The following is an 18,666-nucleotide window of genomic DNA, read 5'->3' as shown; positions in this document are numbered from 1 at the left end:
ACTTGGTTTTGTTTTATGTTTTATTTTAAGTATCGCTTTGATACTTGGTTTGTTTTAAGTATCGCTTTGATACTTGGTTTGTTTTAAGTATCACTTTGATACTTGGTTTTGTTTTATGTTTTATTTTAAGTATCGCTTTGATACTTAAGGAGTTTTACCAAAGTGTATCGATTGATACCTTTGATTAGTTTCGTTCATGCTAGATATGAACAGATTTGTGTATTTAAAGACCACCTGTTTCTACGATAGAAAAGGCAGACTTCGACAGACAGTATTTCAATATACTTGGTTGAACGGTTACTTTTTTGTTTCTCAGTACACCCTCGAAGCCTCCTTTAGTTCTCAGCTCTCGTCTCCTCTCTGGAAGAGCAGGCCACCTGCCAACTATCGTATTCTTTACTGATAACGTGATTAGCACCTTGCGAACACGTTACAAGCATCCTGTTAGCTGACTTGCAGGCTAACATACATAGACTGATAGAAGTCCAACAACAATTACTGGAAGGACAAGATATACATGACAGTGATATAGCCATTATGTTATGTCAGTCTACTGTGGTGGGAGTAAACATCTGAGAAATCCAAGGAAGGATCAACTGAGAGATTGCTACTAAGTTGACATTACAAGATATTGTTCGTTAACAAAAATAACCGATTACAATAAACGGACAAATAAATTGATCGTACAATAACCACCTCCTCACCAATTTCCATATTACAATAATAAAAATACAATAAAAAAATGTTAATACATGGTAGAAATCAATATTTAGTGTACCATCCATCTGCCTGAATAATTGCTTCAATCCTATCTACCATTGAACCTGCTAGAGAAGCCACAATCTTTGAGTTAAGAAGTTTCCAATAAGTAGTAATAGCCTCTTCAATAGCTTTTTTAATCTTATTGTCCGAGCCCTTCATGAGATATAGGTCAGCATAATGCTTCTGAAGCTTATCTTTCACCATAACTTAAACATGTTCATTTAGATTGACATCTGGTAAATAGGCTAGAATTTCGATAAGAGTAATGCCCCACCCTCTGAGCCATCTCCTAAAAGGTAAATGAGTCTTAGCATTATCAATGATAAAGAAAACCTCTTCCCACTCAAGATACTCCTTAATATTTTCCCATATTTCCATAAAGTCATATTGATCATAAACCTCAATAATTGACTTTCCAGTTACTCCACCTCCAGTAGAAGAAGAATCAGGAAAAACAGGAAAAAAGAGACCATCAGTTTGACCATAAAATAAACCAGTCATTATTTAGCCAATATTCCTCTCTCCTGTCCTAGCAGTAGGTTCCATACAATCCTTATTCTACTTCTCTTTTAGGTATCTAAGTACTCATTTTCTCCTCTTTCCTCCTTACCCCTGTAAAGTAACTTTATCTCCCTAGATTGCCTTCCTTTTCTATATCTCTCTTGTCCAGTGCCTGTGAGCTAATACCTATTCCAATTTCTCCTGAGCTAGATCCTCATTCAACTGAACTCTCTCATGTGCTAACTACTTTTTATATTGCCTTTATGCATGTCTTTTCCTGACCGTTATAGAAGAAACATTGAGAGCCACCTTTTGGGAAATTTCAAAATAGGTAGTATTGCGATTTTCAAGAGCTTCCTCTACTATAGCACCATTCTGTAACTTGGTAGTCTTAGGATATCATTCTCTACTCTTCCGCTCCTTGCCTTCTAAATCTTTCTTTGAGATTTTGTTTTTGACAACTATGAGGGGGATGTTGAGGTAGTGAGAAATCTGCTGATATCCTATCTGAGGCTTGTGTAGCTCAAGAATTCTTTCCTTGGTAAATACAGAGTTGTAATAGGTTAGAATAGGATTTTTTAGATGACTGCGAAGAATAGGAAGAATAGTATTTAAAGGAAAAAGAATCAGATAATGTGATAGGGCTTTGGTTGAGTTGATGAAATTTCTTTTAATGAGATTGAAAATGGGAGGAGGTAATGGATAATGATTGCAGTCTACATTGAGCAGTCAGTTATTTTTGTTAACAAAGAATACTTAGCAAGATCATCTGGAGTACATAACTACTCAGCTGTAGCGAGAAGCTCTTGAATGAGACCTTATCCTAGAACAAGTATTCCAGGAGTTCAGAGAATAACAGACTGAAGAGAATCAAGCATTATGGACCTTGATATCAAATCTGGCCACTCAACAGGTAAAGGAAGGCAGAACGCTACTGTGACTTTACCCATAACATTCAGAGGTATCAAATCCAGCTGTCAGATACTTTGGCTTTAGTGCTTGACAAACTTAAAGCACTAAATTGCATACACCTAAGTGGTAGGCATGCTACAGTGGAGTTAGCCCCATCAGAGAAGGAAGATTCAGCAGATATGAACAAACCTATGGAGATTCCTTAATAGAGTAAGGGGAAGCCAAGCAAAGGAGAACACTCAACTCTAATAATATTGGGTGGCGACCTGGATGATGGCAGTGATGATAGAAATGACAAAGAAAATGGAGGAAATATAAAGGAGGACCATCCAGATTTAGATGGGGATTAACTCCAGGGCAACATGGAGCTGCTAATTTGTTAGCTATAGTATTGTTCTAAACTATTACGCAATCAGAAGACCTGCCCTTCTTTTTCCAAGTAAGATCACATCAATGTGGCTATAATTAGTTAATACAATATGTAGATTACTTCGAATTCAACTCCAGGGTTTGAAGTGATGATCAGGAATGTACTTGACCATTCATAAAATATTCGGATGCCTTGGCACCAAGGTATATCAACCAGTACCCAAGCATGAAATCTTGACGACAAGCCATCAGAATACAGGCAGACAATTGTTAGTAAGGAGTACTGTAGTTACCTCATGGGAATTAGGGTTGGAGAGTACAGTGGGTGTCATGGCTTAGCATTCATGTATTCACTTAGGTAGCAACGTTCATAGCTAGGAAATACATCAAGTTTCCAGCATCACTCTCCCACACACACACACAGGTACTTACATCAATTTCATCTCATCTCTCTGAGCTCTTATAGGATATTCAAGCCAGTCTAGGTTGGCACCCCCCATAGTTCTCTCATCTCGCCACTCCTGTTAGTCATCTACCTCTCCTCTCTTTACTTCCCAATCCCGCTAGGCCTGATCCTCCTGTATTTAAACAACCTTACAGTGACCATGGCCTCCAACTCATACAGAACAAATGTCCAGCACCTCTGGCATCTGGTGAAGATGCTGAGTCAAAGAGGATGAAGACTGGACATCTCATTCTCCATTCCTAAGATATAATCCTTGCACTGCTCTATGCCTTGACAGAAAAGCACCCCCTCCTCCCTCTCTATAGTTATAGACTAACTCTGCTTCTGCTCCTTCAGTGTAATCAAAAGGCTTGATTACTGGTTCGAGCCTGCATCTTGCTCCCTCTGTAGAGCTACCAATGCTGAGTTCGCGAAGCGCCTGGCCTTGGCCGAAAGTCTATTCTCAATACTGAAAAGGCATTCAGGTCATGGTAAATGGCTAGCTCCCTTCCTCTGTCGTCATCTAGCCTCCTCCCTGTTGGTACCCAACCTGCTCTATAGAGCCAATCTCTTCTCTACCTTAGCCTCTATGACAGATTGCTTAGCCATCTTCTGGAGACTGGTCTGAAGGTCGATAACCAACTGCTTCATATAAACCCCTACTGGCATCCTCTCTTATAAGTCAGCTCTCCCACATATGCAATGACTTGTTAAGTACCGACAGTGCCTAATAGTCTTTAGGCTTGTTTATCTCCTACCTAAAAGGAACCCAGCCTCTTCAAGGATCAACTCCTCCTTCCCTACCACATCACCTTTCTCCTTACCAGAGGATCATCGCCTGCTCATAGGAGGCCACACTCCAGCCTACCAGACCCTGAACTAGAAACCCCCTCCTGCAGTAAGAAGACATCTTCTACTGCATGTTATAGCCCACATGGTAGTTAAACTTGTAGGCCATCTCCTCCATGTTCTCCTAGCATCCAACGTCCTTCTCACCTCACCTCGACCCCGACTGACCCCAAGTAACCTCCCATTCCTTGCGATCAAGATAGGCTGAAGGCAGCTACCTTTGAATACCTGGGCAAAGCAATACCCACTCCCTTTCAGTTACATGTATTCCACCATGTTTTCATCTCATCCATTTATAGGTCATAGAAAGTTCATGGCAGAACGTATCTATCAAATGATGTCTAATAAAAAGCTACCTGGCTGGTCACCAATCCTAATAGGATCCTGACCTCTCTGATGTTTCTCTATACTGTAAGACGAAAACTAAGATTTTCCACCACGCCATTTTCATGTGCCCTTCCCGTAAGCATACTAGGAACCTCTACCTCCTAGGGATCGAGAGCCTATATGAGGAATAATTCCTCTGGTGGACATCGACCCTCTTTGGCTGCATGGCTAACTGCATCTCTCCTATCTCAGCTGATTTCCCTCCCAAAATGCCCACCTTCAGTGATCTTATCCCTCCAAATCAGCCCACTGGTAGCACAGCCACCACATCTACTGTCTCATAATTTAGTTACTTTCAGAAATGAGAAGGTCTTTTATTTCGTTTACTTAGTAGTTAGGTTGCTCTTGATTGAGTTTGAATGTTTGTATTTATATTTAGCATGATAGATCTTACGATATTGGTTGTTCATGAAGTTTGGAAGTACTAGTTTGGTTTCCTTTTTTTTTGTTTGATTTTGGATTAATGTTTTTGTTTACGCCATAGCTACTGCTACATGTGAGTTCTTGTACCTTAACAAACAATACGTGATAATACTAATAATAATAATAATAAAAAGTAGAAAAAAGAGGTGCAGACATGATCGGAGGAAGCTCATATTATCAGTAATGGGATCCAATACCTAGGAACAACCTGAGGTAGAGTAACCCCAGTCAGAATTGGGATCTCAGGTTTCCAGCACCCTACTCTGGCCTCCTTATAGCACCTGTATATCATTATATATATCTTTCTCAGTTATATCCTATGACTATAATTCTACAGATTTTAAGGTCTACTAAGAATCCTACATCTTTGGCTCAATTTGAATATTATATAATTTCTCTCAAGAGATCATGTATTCAACTTCTACTGTCATCAAAGTTATTTCTGGTATTAAGTTATTTTCTACAAATACTATTTGCAATTGGAATACTCCCTGCATGACAATCAAGGACCTCCGAGAGTATGGTTAAGATTCTATCGTATGGAAGAGCTTCTCTACTATGCAAAAAAAGTCAAGAGATAGCAATCTGTTAGTAGGATCAGGAGATATTAAGCTTCTAACTCAGTGACCTATGAAGGTTACACATACAACTTATTAAAGTTGCCGACAAAGGGATTATCTACTAATCCAGTAGTATGATGACCTATGTATTAATCTGAAGTCATCCACATAATATCAGTTAGTAGAATCTGGAGTTATGGAGGTTTAAAGTCGATGACCTAGGAAGATTGAACTTACAACTACCTCTGCAAATACAATCCACAGATGTAATAAATAATTTTATCGATAAGAGAAATAATTGGGGCTGACTCAATACGACTTGAGAACTAGTCTATAAGTCTAAATACTCAAAAGATCAGATAATTACTATTGGAAACAGTATAGTTGCTAAATAGTTTTTACCAAAAAGGGTGTAGTAGTTTTCAGGCTCTCCAGATATTCGTACTATTGAAAAATACCCGACATTGCGAATTATATCCCGAGAGGTACATAGTTTGTATAACAGATCAATGCAGTCCATGAACACTCAGATGCAGAATATAAATATCAAAATACCTCTCAAGCTTTTAGACATCAGCAAGCAATGGAGAAGAGACCTTAATAATATAATGTTTTTCTTGCAATTCTATTTAACATTACCTACTTTACTTCACTTTTAGTATTCATAAATAAAACAACAGTATTGTGAGCTTTCGTAAACAATCTTCCTCTGCAAAAGTAAATCTAGGTTGGCCTAAACATCTTTGAAGTTATACGGGTTATTTCTGCCTAGCAATAACCCATGATATTTGACAATTGCGTTGTCAAAATATGTGGAAGAAAAATAGGAACAATGAACCACACCATATTACAGATATCTATTTTTTTTAAAAAAAAAAAATTATATTATTCATTGTTTAAGATACAAGAACAGCACATACAGCACTAGCTATGGCATAAACACAACCATTTCCTCCCCTGACCAAGAGAAAACCCTTACTCCCAGGACTCTGCAGTATTGGCTCAGCCATACAAACTTCAAGGACGATCAACTCAGGCGCCTTGTCTTTATTGTTCCCAAACTGAAGACAGAGCGGTCTCACTATAAAGCCAACCATATGCCCAAGAAGATTCCTCATCTGAAAGAAAACCTTTCCTACTAACTCCACTCAACTAACAGAAAGAAAACCAAACAATCTAGGCAGTAAAGCATAAGGAAGAACTGTACCTGTAAACAACAAAAAGCAGAAAAGAAAGTAACATACAGCCTACTATCACCAAAGTGCCAAATGTAAAACTACTCCCAAAGTGAGTAGTCGGCAAATGTAACATGTTTACAAGATGCTAATTATGTTATCAGTAAAAGGTACAATAGTTAATAAGTGGCTTACTCTACCAGAAAGGAGACCATAGCTGCGAATTAAGAAAGGCTTTATTAGTGTACTGGGATAGCAGAAGAGTAGCTGTTCAACAAAGTATATTGAAATACTATCTGTCAAAGTCTGCCTCTACCATCATCTAATCAGGTAGTCTTTAAATATATAAATCTGTTCACGTCTAGCATGAACGAAACTAATTCAAGGTATCAAATGATTATAATGAGACTCCACGGAAAAGTATTATAATTAGCCAAACTTATGCCTATACCAGTGTTAAGAGACAACTACAGTAGGAGTAGTGGTCGATCAGAGTCTAATGAGCAGAGGTACTGTCGGTTAGGTATGGTTAGTGGGGACTAAAACTGGATTCAGGCTGAAAGCAAAATGTTATGTGATTAAGTAGCTCTCAATTCCAAGACATAACCCTACCAGTCATAAAATAGGTAATCAGGTCTTTTGTATTAGAGCAGAAAACAGAGTTTAATGAGTGAAAATGCTATACATGTATAATATATACTATAATGTGATGAAAACCTTGAATAATAAGAATTATATTGCATTATATAGAATAATAAAATATCTATTATATAAATTAAAATAATAATATATCATCCATATTAGATAAATTCAAATATGATATACTATGAGATAATAAATATATAAGACAGATATAAAGATATGAAATCACTAGTTAATTTTATTGATCTCTATTACTAACATATCTTTTTTTTTATTTTTTTAAAAAAAAAAAAATTCTTATTTATTTATCTGTTTTAATGAAAGTAAGGCCGGGAGTCATATTAGCTCTCGCCATGCAGACCCACACCTCCACCCCGCCTTGTTCTCAACCAGCCAGAAGAAAAACCATGACCCCAAAAAGGAACACGCCAGCAGCCAGGTACCTGCCACTAAGAGCCCATGACTTGAACGCGGAGGGGTCTCGCCTAGAGCTACTAACACCCAACCAGTCCTCGGTTTAAAAAACTCCCCCGCAAGTCTCCCACACGGCTATCTCCAAATGGTAAAGACAGAAAGCCCAGAAACCCATCCTTCAAAGCAAGGAAAACCCCCATCCCGACAGTACACCCCCCACCAAACAGAGAAAATCCCAAACCAGAGTAACCTTAAACTAAAGGCCGAAGCCAGTCCCTCGCCTACAACAACCAGATACCAACCCAACTCGTGCCCCTCGCTTGGGACCAACCAATGGCCAGGCCTCGCCCGTGAAGTCGAAAAAATGAATAGGTGTGCCGTATATGTGACATAAACATATGTGTTGGGCATATAGCCCACGGTCGCAAGCAGGAGAAACCGAAAGGAAAGAGCGCCCGCTGTAAGCAGGAGGTAGTGGCAGAACAAGAGCCCCAAGCCGTCCGTTCGGGAGGGCCAAAGGGGCTTCCTAAAGCAGCAAAAAAGGGAGTAGTAGTAGGGTACCAGCTGACAGTAGTAGGGTACCAGCTGACACAACCGAAGAGAAAAAGGGAGGAAGGGCCCAAAGCCCCAGTACTGACCCAACCAAAACCAAACCTGCCATATTATCGCATCTCTCATGTAGTCCCTTGTTCTCCGAGAGATAGCGTCACTTAGTGGAAGGGATCCCACCGGCGGTAGGGAGACAGAAGGGCGAGGTGAGAAAGGCAACCAAACTAGAACCGAGCGACTAGGAGGGTATTGTAACCGGTACGGGTACTCGGTTATATGTTTTGTTTTAAGTATCGTTTGATACTTGGTTTGTTTTAAGTATTGTTTGATACTTGGTTTTGTTTTATGTTTTGTTTTAAGTATCGTTTAATACTTGGTTTGTTTTAAGTATCGTTTGATACTTGGTTTTGTTTTAAGTTTTGTTTTAAGTATCGTTTGATACTTGGTTTGTTTTAAGTATCATTTGATACTTGGTTTTGTTTTATGTTTTGTTTTAAGTATCGTTTGATACTTGGTTTGTTTTAAGTATCGTTTGATACTTGGTTTTGTTTTATGTTTTGTTTTAAGTATCGCTTTGATACTTAAAGAGTTTTACCAAAGTGTATCGATTGATACCTTTGATTAGTTTCGTTCATGCCAGACATGAACAGATTTGTGTATTTAAAGACTGCCTGTTTCTACGATAGAAGAGGCAGACTTCGACAGACAGTATTTCAATATACTTGGTTGAACAGTTACTTCTTTGTTTCCCAGTACGCCCTCGAAGCCTCCTTTAGTTCCCAGCTCTCGCCTCCTCTCTGGAAGAGCAGGCCACCTGACAACTATCGTATCTTAACCGATAACGTGATTAGCACCTTGCGAACACGTTACAGGTATGGTCAAATCTCACCGCGAGACAGACCCTGAAGTTACTAGCTGAGGTGTTCCCCAATGGGGATCGTGCAAGTGGGGAGAAGGATGTCTACCACTGCTAGCGCTGTCCGGAAACATAGAGAGGAAGCCGACCATGTCAAAGCTAAGTGAGCCCCTATTAGCAGGACAGGACTACTGGGCGAGCCCAGATAACTCCTCCATCAAGCATATAAGAGACATGTGAGGCCAAAGCGGGAGGGGATGGAGGAGTTAACCGTGCCCCTAGGCAGGAACCATCGAGGGGGAAGAGGAGAGTAGGGGTGCCCACGATAGTTGACGTGATGTTGCCAAACTATGTGGAAGGAAAATAGGAGCGACGGAGTGTGTATTACTAACATATTTTTTTTTTTTTTTAAATCATTTAGTTACTTGTTTAAGGTACAAGAACATCGCATGCAGCGCTAGCTATGGCGTTAAGAAAACCCCTCCACCCCGGACCAATAGAAAACCCGTACCCCCAAGACCCTCTGGTATGGGCCCAACCATACACGCTCCAAGGGCGACCAGCCCAGGTGCCCAGCCCGCAGGCCTCAGGACTTGAACGCGAAAGGGTCTCGCCTAGAAGTTAATCCAAAGCTCAAGAAGATTCCTCACCTGAAAGAAAACCCCACCCACTAACTACACGTAGCCAACAGGAAGGAAACCAAACAAGCTAGGCAGGAAAGCATAAGGAAAAACTCCATCCCGTAAACTACAAGACCCATAGGGCCACAAAAAAAAAATAACCACTGCCCACCGTACCACCAGATTTGCCGTTATTTAAAGAACCGCCCCCGAAGTGGGCAGCCGGCGACGAGCCCTAAGGCTGAGCGCCCCCAACCGGCTAGGCCACAGATGTAGTGCAATACTATGGTCCACCAATCGAGAACAGAGGCCACAGTGCCAGGCCCAAGGAAAGGATGCTCAGCAGAGGGGGTGCCGCCCAGCAGTAGGATGCCAGCCAAAGGAAGGAGGTAGTAGGGTACCAGCCAAGGAGGGAAGGCAGTAGGGTGCGAGCCGACGCGACTGAAGTGGAAAGTGGAGGTAGGGCCAAAGGCCTCAGTGCAAACCCGACCGTAGACCAAACCGACGTATTACAGCGTCTCTCATGTAGTTCCTTGTTCTCCGAGAGATAACGTCACTTAGTGGAAGGAATCCCACCGGCGGCAGGGAGATGGAAGGGCGAGGTGAGGAAGGTAACCAAACTTGAACCGAGCGACTAGGAGGGCATGGTCAACTCTCACCACGAGACAGACCCCAAAGTTACTAGCCGAGGCGTTCCCCAACGGGGATCATGCAAGTGGGGAGAAGGATGTCCACCATTGCCAGTGCCGTCCGGAAGCGAAGAGAGGAAGCCGACCATGCCAAAGCTAAGCGAGCCCCTATTAGCAAGACAGGACTACTGGGCGAGCCCAGATAACTCCCCCATCAAGCAGACAAGAGACAAGCGAGGCCAAAGCGGGAGAGGATGGTAGAGTTAACTGTGCCCCTAGGCAGAAACTATTGAGGGGGCAGAGGGGAGTGGGATGGCCCACGATAGTTGACGTGGTGTTGCCAAACTATGTGGGAGGAAAATAGGAGTGATGGAGCGTGTATTACTAACATATCTATGACTCTGGTATTTATACCTTATTGTAGCTATAAAGTCCTTGGAGCCATATTCAATTCAATTTCATTGCAATAGGTATTAATAATCCTCTTAGTCTTGTTTACGTATTTTCAAATCTGTTCATCAGAGACAGACTCTAAGGCTTTTAGGATCAGTGTATGCAATGCTTTAATACTATATCCTCTGTGATTAAGTGTATAGCGCTTTGCTGCCCCCCACATATATTCAATAAAGTTGATTTCATTATAAAACTTAGGATAAAATAATACTAGATAGTCTCTTGGTATGACCTCTCCTCTAGTCTGCATTTCTGATTACGAAAATCTTCTTGAGCTGCAATTATTGTCCTTGGGTAGAAATTGTCTCATTTTAAGCAGCTCTTTAGTTGCTTAGTTGTTTCAGGCTTTAAGCACTGAAGAAGTAAGCCTCTATGACAAAGGCCACACTCTTCTAATACTTTTTTTAATCACTTTGGAACCTTATTCTGATCTACCATATCCTGAGACTCCAAAGTAATAGGATTGACTCCATAGCATAACTTACTTTGTTTTCCACCAGGGAGAAGACTCATACTTTTTGCTCGAAAAGCATGTGCTGCAAAAGCAGAATGACTTGTAGCGTTATTAAAGGGGGAGACTACTTGGCACCCTGGAAATGCCCATTCAAAAATTGGTATAGTAACTTCCACTACCTGGTTGATCTAGTCATCTAGCTTCCACCATAAATCACCTCTATACTCTATCTTCATTGTCACAGATTAAGGACTATAATGAAGGTTTACATCAGGAAAGAGACCAAAAGATGGAAGATCATCAACTAGTAGCCAGCTTGGTACTTAAAGACATCTACCAGCAGTGACAAAGTCTTATACTATTATCCCCTTCCCTCATGTCTTCTTACGAAGAGGGATCTCATCTTCCTTCATCCATGCATAGCCTCTACTGTCGTTAGAGTCAAAGGTTAACTCATTATGTATAACTAGGACAATTGGCCTTTGACCTTTGGGCAGATCTTTGAAGAAGATCATTACTGGCTTTCCATTCATATATAACCCCTATTTAACCATGAATAGCTTGAGAGTGTCAAGTACAGGGATAAACTCATTTTGGCAATAGGCAATAACATCCTCTCGCTCATGTCTATCTTAGTATATAGCCTTTTTTACTTCCTCATACTTTTATCCTAACCTATGTAGCCATTCTGCTGTAGTACAACCTTTTAGTACTGAGTGTACTCTAGTTCTCAGCTCTTCTGCAATTGAATGACTAGCTACTACTGGGAGTTCGACTCATCTAACTCTTCACTCAGGTTAGTACTAGCTGGTAATTTACCTATAGTCCAAAAGGTATTGATAGCTGCTGCATAGAGGTGTGATGAGATAGTATCACTGGTACCAGCAATGTATTCCCGAATGGCCAGTCTAGTTTCTCCCTCATTCAAGCTTGATATAAAACTCCCTTGCTGGCGCTTTCTCTGTAAAGAAATCTCGCGTGATTTTATCCACTTATGCTCTGGCAGAATATGTAGTACTACAAACTATCATTTCTCTGAAGTAGTAGCAACTAGAACAGCACTTTGCATCTGTAGAATTCTCCAAGTTTTCTTGGTTAAGCATAGTTTCTGTAATTTCATCAATTCTAACACCTGCTTGTGATACTTAAGATCTAAGCCTTGTAGTTACACTTTATAAACTTCAAATACCAATATAAATTGCGGATTGCTATTGTATAATCAGTTATTTATTCCTTTTAATTATTATATCTACTATATTGTTATATATAAGACTTATCTTGTGAAGGAATATGGCTTTTTATAGTATCATGGCCAACTTTATTCAATCTTGGCCAATTCTTATAACCTTCCTCAATCATTGAGCTTAATTAATTTTCCTCCCAGTCAGATATCCCTGCATCACTTGACTCTGTCATGATTGTTATAAATAATTAGTTATTATATTAATCTAAAGCTAAAGAGACTAGCAACAAGCTAAAAACATACTTATATTATCGTCATTGGACCTACATCTTTGATTCTCCTGCACTTGGAGGTGTTTTCTTTATCTCCATAGTGTCTGATGACAGGGACTTTTGGCTTTTGGACTATTCTCAATAGTATTGGAATCTATCAACTCTGACTGGTTAATTGTTGCTTGTACATCTTCCTACTCTATAATATCTCACTAATGTTAGCCACTTTCTTCTATCAAATTACTTCATTTTCATAGATTAACTTACCTCTACTATTTAAAACAAGAGCTTATTGCAAATCTTGCTCATTACTACTAGCTGTTGTATCAGTTGGATACAGATTTTGAGGTTGGTTATTAGTGATAGTAAGAGGTACTGGAGTTACCTCACAGGCATTAGGGTTGGAGAGCACAGTGGGCATCACAGCTTGGCATTCATGTATTCACTTATGTAGCAACGTTTGCAGCTAGGAAATATATCAAGTTCCCATCCTCTCTCTCCCACGCACACACATCAGTGCTTATAGGTAACGAGCCTTTACATCTTCAACACTTAACGATCTATGAAAATAGCTCGTTCAGCACACAGTTATCAACACTGTGGGTTTTTGCTGAACCTTTTTCTACTGCTTCATTTAGTCTTTTCTTCTTGTTCAGCCACAAACTGCTTTTTTTTCTCATTTTCTCTTCTGGCCGTACCAATTGGAGGCTGTCTAAATCTACAGAATGTCACAGATTCTAGACTCATCACAAGTGGGATGCGTTACCATTCCGCTTTTAGGTGACTCAAATTTTGGCCATTGGAGGCAGAGGATGTCAGATCAGCTCAAGGATCTCGACTTATAGTGGATCATCTCCAGATGCGAAAAGGCACCAGACAAGGACAGTACAGAATCAGCAGACATTCTGGCTTATAATAAGTGGCTCAGGAAATGCTTCCAGATTATGGCGAGGATCAGGTATGCAATGGAGCCACACATATGCGCTCAGTATATCTTGGATGATTATGACAAGGATCCAAAGGGCCTAAGGGATAAATTGGCTAAAGGGTACAGGAAAGCTATGGGTTTAGAGTTGTACTACTTTTGGCGATCTCTTTTCGACTGTACACTCGATGCTCATGGGATGACTGCACAATACATTCACGAGATCAACCACATCATCGAATGTCTACAAGAAGCAGGGGAGGTTATCAAACCTCCGGAGAAGACCTTTTACCTTTTGAACAGCTTGTCTGCATCCTGGTATGAGTGGCGCAACTTGCAAGCAACCAGAATAAAACCAGGCAAGCCAGATAAACTTATCACCGCAATTAAGACTCGGGAGTTGAGCATAAATAGGGATCGAGAGGCCAGTAGTGATAACGTTCTTGCCATGGGAGAAAGGCTGGGGAGTATGGAGGAGAAGTAAGGAGTAGTAGTGGTAGTGGTAGTATCAAGCTGAGGGAGGCGGACAAGATCTTAACCTGCTATTACTGCCAGAAGAAGAGTCACCGCAAGATCGATTGCAGGAGGTTGAAAGCCAATCGGACAAAAGGACTCGCAAGGGACAATGACAATACCCTAGCACAGGCACTGCACGACAGCGGCGGGACAATTAATCAACCCATATTTACTACGTTTACTTCCTTACAGTTCATCTCTACGAGTTGTCAATGGTTGCTGGATAGCAGTTGCAGTACTCACATTACTAGCGTGAAAAGACAGTTTACATAATACACACCAATTTCTTCTGGCACGTATCGCATTCGGGTAGCCAAGAATACTGAGATTGATAGTTTGGGGGAGGGCGACATCTTGCTCTCGGTGTGGGACAGAAAACACAAGAAACAGCAGCGTTTGTCCATCAAAGGAGTACTCCATATACCAGAGTGCAGAAAGAATAGCTTGTTGTCAGTATCGCAGCTCCGGAAGTCTGACTTCTACATTGACTTTAACAAGGAGGAGGGGGCCTCCCTGGAGCGTGATGACAGACAGGAAGTTGACTTGAAAGAAGTCAACGGGCTCTACATCCTATGCACAGAGACTGTTGGAGCTTGTGGAAAAGCTCTGGTGATAGAAATAGAGTCGAATGAAGGGGCAATGCTGGTAGACAAGCAGGTAGCACCCTGGTATTTCCAGCTGGCACATCTAGGAAATAATGCATTAAGAAGACTGTCACTGGAGGAAAATGGGATCCCACAGATACCTGTTGTTCCATGATGTGTCTGTATAGGTTGCGTGTATGGCAAGATGGTCTGAAAGCCTTTCCCATCTGTGCCCTCAACCTCGAGAGTGTCCCAACCATTGGAGCTGGTTCACACTGACATTACGAGATCGGTTACACCAGTATCGTTGGAGGGAGCAGTCTACCTTTTGATGTTTACCGACGACTACACACGGTTCAAAGGAGGATACCTGATCAAGCAGAAGTCACAGGCATTGGCATGCTTTCAGGGCTACAAGGCTTGTACGGAAAAACAAGATGGAAAAACTATCAGGAAATTGCATATGGATGGAAGGGGGGAGTACACCTCCAACACATTTTGCCATCTCCTAATACAAGAAGGGATAGAGGCTCAATCCTAACAACTCCATACACACCTCAGTTAAACAGCATGAGTGAACGCGCAAACAGGACGATCATCAGTACTATGCGGGCCCTTCTCCATGCCGTGAGTGCACCCAAGGAATTCTGGGGTGAAGCAGCCATGACAGTGATTTACTTAAGCAACAGACTGTTGAAATTTTTGATTCGTTTCATATGTATATTTTACTTGATAATAACATTTATTCTCATACTTGGTATATATTCTGGTTAAACCTATACACTGCGGACATTACTACAGCTAGGACATTTATCGCGTATATTTCATTAATTTTTCATGATAGCAATCCAGGATTATGCATATGTTTTCTTTTGGGTGTTCAGATTATTTCAGTTACTTATGCATATTTTATGCACTCTTCTTGGTCATCAGATTCATAATGTTTCTGCATATCTTTCACACCATTACGTATTCACATATGTTTAAATAGATTTCTTTGGCAAGTTTTTCAGGGTCAAACACGGTCACACTTATGTTCTTCCCATGTTTTCTCTATTTTTCTTTTAGTTATACAGGGTTATGCGCACCTGTATATATAGTGGGTTACTGCCTACCTCGCATAGGAGAATTAAGGAGAAGAACTACTACCAATCTGCCTTCGCATATCTACCTTCTCCTCACTTAGTGTGCTCATAGTATAAACTTCATACTATGTGCTATTCCCGTACAAAGTTATTAAGATCATACCGCTATAAAATTGAATAGTTATATCCATGATGGCTGCTTGGAGAGAGGCTACAGCACTTGCCGGAACTCTATTGGCATCAATTCGGCCACTTTGGAAAGGGATAGTATTGGCTATCTCAGAGGAGAGGTCATGAACTCTTATATTGAGCTTGGTAACAGTGTAGGAGAGAGCGATGATACATTGAACTAGTATGGAGATGAGCAGTGGTAGGTAGCACTCTTCCATTGAGAGGTCCAACAAGTCTTGCCACCTAAGAGTGGAAAGTTGATCTTGGAGGCATTCTAGCAACTTTCTCATTATGGGGATAAGACTTGCCAGATGTTCATAAAACAGGGGAATTGGAGCAGTCAAAGATGGATGTGAGGGATAGTGGGAGGAGGCACCCTGATACAAGGCCAAGGTTCCAGAATGGGAGATTGTCGTGGGATCTGTACACGGGACAAGAGGTTGTGGTTCTTATGACATAGGAGAGGAGGAGCATAATATAGGAGGCGTTTTTCACCAAAAGCTAATGGAGTTGAGGACAGAAGTAAAATGTATGGGGGAGAAAATAGAAAGCACAGAGAATGGCATACTAGAGATACTTTTTGTTTCACTTTTTTTTACTTTTATCTGTTTATTTCTCTAGTTCTACATAGAGTAAGCACCTAGTATCCAGCTAGTTCCTACCTTAGAGACTCTTGCTTCCAGCCCGCCTTGTTTTCCAGTAGTCAGAAGAAAAACTGTGAAACTAGAAAGGCAAAGACCAGCAGTCAGGTGCTCGATCCTCAGAGCCCATGACTCAAATGTGGAGAGGTCTTGCCTAGAGCCACCAATACCCAACCAGCTCTCAATGTAAAAAGCTCTCCCACCAGTCTCCCATACAACTATTTACAAGCCATAGAGACAAAATACCTAGAATCTCATTCTTCAAAGTAAGGAAATCTCCTATCCTGGCAGCACAGCTCCCACCAAATGAAAGATAACTCTAAACCAAGGAAACGCCAAACTAAAGGCCATAGCGAATCCAATGCCTAAGACAGCCAGATTCCTGGTATGACCATTAGACCAACCATGACCATGAAGCCGAAATAAGGAATAGGCAAATCAAATATGTGATATAAACATATATCTCAAATATATAGCCCTCAATCATGAGGAGGAGGAATAGTAAGAAAATAGTACCTGCTATAAGCAGGATGTATTAGTGAAATGAGAGCCCCATGCCGTCTCTCAGGGAGGGCCGATAAGGCTACCCAAGATAGCAAAATAGAGTATAGTAGTAGGATACCAGCCAACAGTGGTAGAGTACCAGCCGACATAACCGAAGAGAAAAAGGAAGAAACAGCCAAGGCCTTAGCGTAAAGGCAACCATTACCGAACCATTGCCATATTATACCGTATCTCTTCCATAGTCAATTGTTCTCTGAAAGATAGCATCACTTAGTGGAGGGGATCTAACCGGTAGTAGGGAGGTAGAAGGGTGACGGGATAAGGGCTACTACAACTTGAACTGAGCAACTAGGAGAATATGGTCAAAACTCACAAGATGGCAGACCCAGAGGTTACTAGCCAGGATGTTCCCCAATGAGGATTGTGCAAGTAGAAAGAAAGACATCCACCACTTCTAATACTTACCAGAAACAAAGAGAGAAGGCCAACTATGCTAAAGCTATGTGAGCCCCTATAAGCAAGACAGGACTACTAGGTGAGCTCAGATAACTTCTCCATCAGGCAAATAAGAGACCAGTGGGGCAGAGGCAGGAGAGGATAGAAGAATACATTATTAGACTTTCCTCTGTAAGGTCTAGTATTTTTTAATTTTTTTCTGTTTTTGTTAAAATTTTACAGTAGTTGATCAAACATTTTGTCTGATATCTAGTTTTATATCAAATATAGTGAAAAATTAACATTCTTACATAAACATTTCCCAAATATTCCATATAGTTAACCTGCTATAAGTTGAAATACAATGTGTCAAAGTTGTATTATTAGAAAATATTTATGGTTGTATTAGTTATTGTCAAAGTGGTCTCAATCCTTGTATTCAATGCCTGATATTAAAAAAAATACATTGTAATACCAATGATAAGGTAATACTTTCACAACTTCTAGTATAATATTTAGTTTATCATATTATTATTTAGAATATTGGTCTACTCTGAAATTCTAGCTAACTCATAAAAGAATATGCTGTAAAAGATAATAATGAAGATGAATATTTTTTATATAAAAAGTATATATTGGATAAAACATTTTAATTCATATAAAATTGTACCTCACCATTCTAGGCAGCCAAAATCTGTAGAATCACTCTGGCACAGCAAGGAATTTAGAACAATATGTCATATTCTAGGAGGAAGAAATTTCAGGTTTGTTGAAGTTTATATGAAACATGAAGTGTGACTACTGGAAATTGGAAAAGAAGCAGAAAAAAATTATAAAAATACTAGACAATATAAAAGGAAAGTCTAATGATATAGCATAAATTTACAGTCTAATTACTTATATAGTTACAGTAGTGGTGACTGGTTATTGCAACAAATTTTTTAGGTTCACATTTTTCAGTGAGGTTGCTTAGTAAGCATTTCACAAACACTTCTGACGAGGGACTGTATATCACATGCATGAAACTTATAACCTATACTTATGAGTCACATGAAAAAGTCATAACATCATTTAACTTACAACTGTGAGTCATCATATAACAATAAACATCTATGACTCGCAAGTACAAGTCATGTGAAAACCTTATTCCTTCACTCCAATCTGCCTTATCACAATCTGATTTGTGACAATGCCTCTCACTTTCTCAGGCTCTGGACTATCACCCTCCACCTTCCTCCTCTTTTCCTCAACAGCCTAGGCAAAACCCCATTTACATGGTAGTAAGGCCCCCAGTGGGGCACCCTCTTCATCTGGTTATGGCGACCTTAGACTCAAATGAGTCTTCTCAAC

Source organism: Tuber melanosporum (genome assembly GCF_000151645.1).
Source record: "Tuber melanosporum whole genome shotgun sequence assembly, scaffold_105, strain Mel28".
Lineage (NCBI taxonomy): Eukaryota > Fungi > Ascomycota > Pezizomycetes > Pezizales > Tuberaceae > Tuber > Tuber melanosporum.
The sequence above is the reverse complement of the archived record's forward strand: the minus strand, read 5'-3'. Positions refer to the sequence as shown.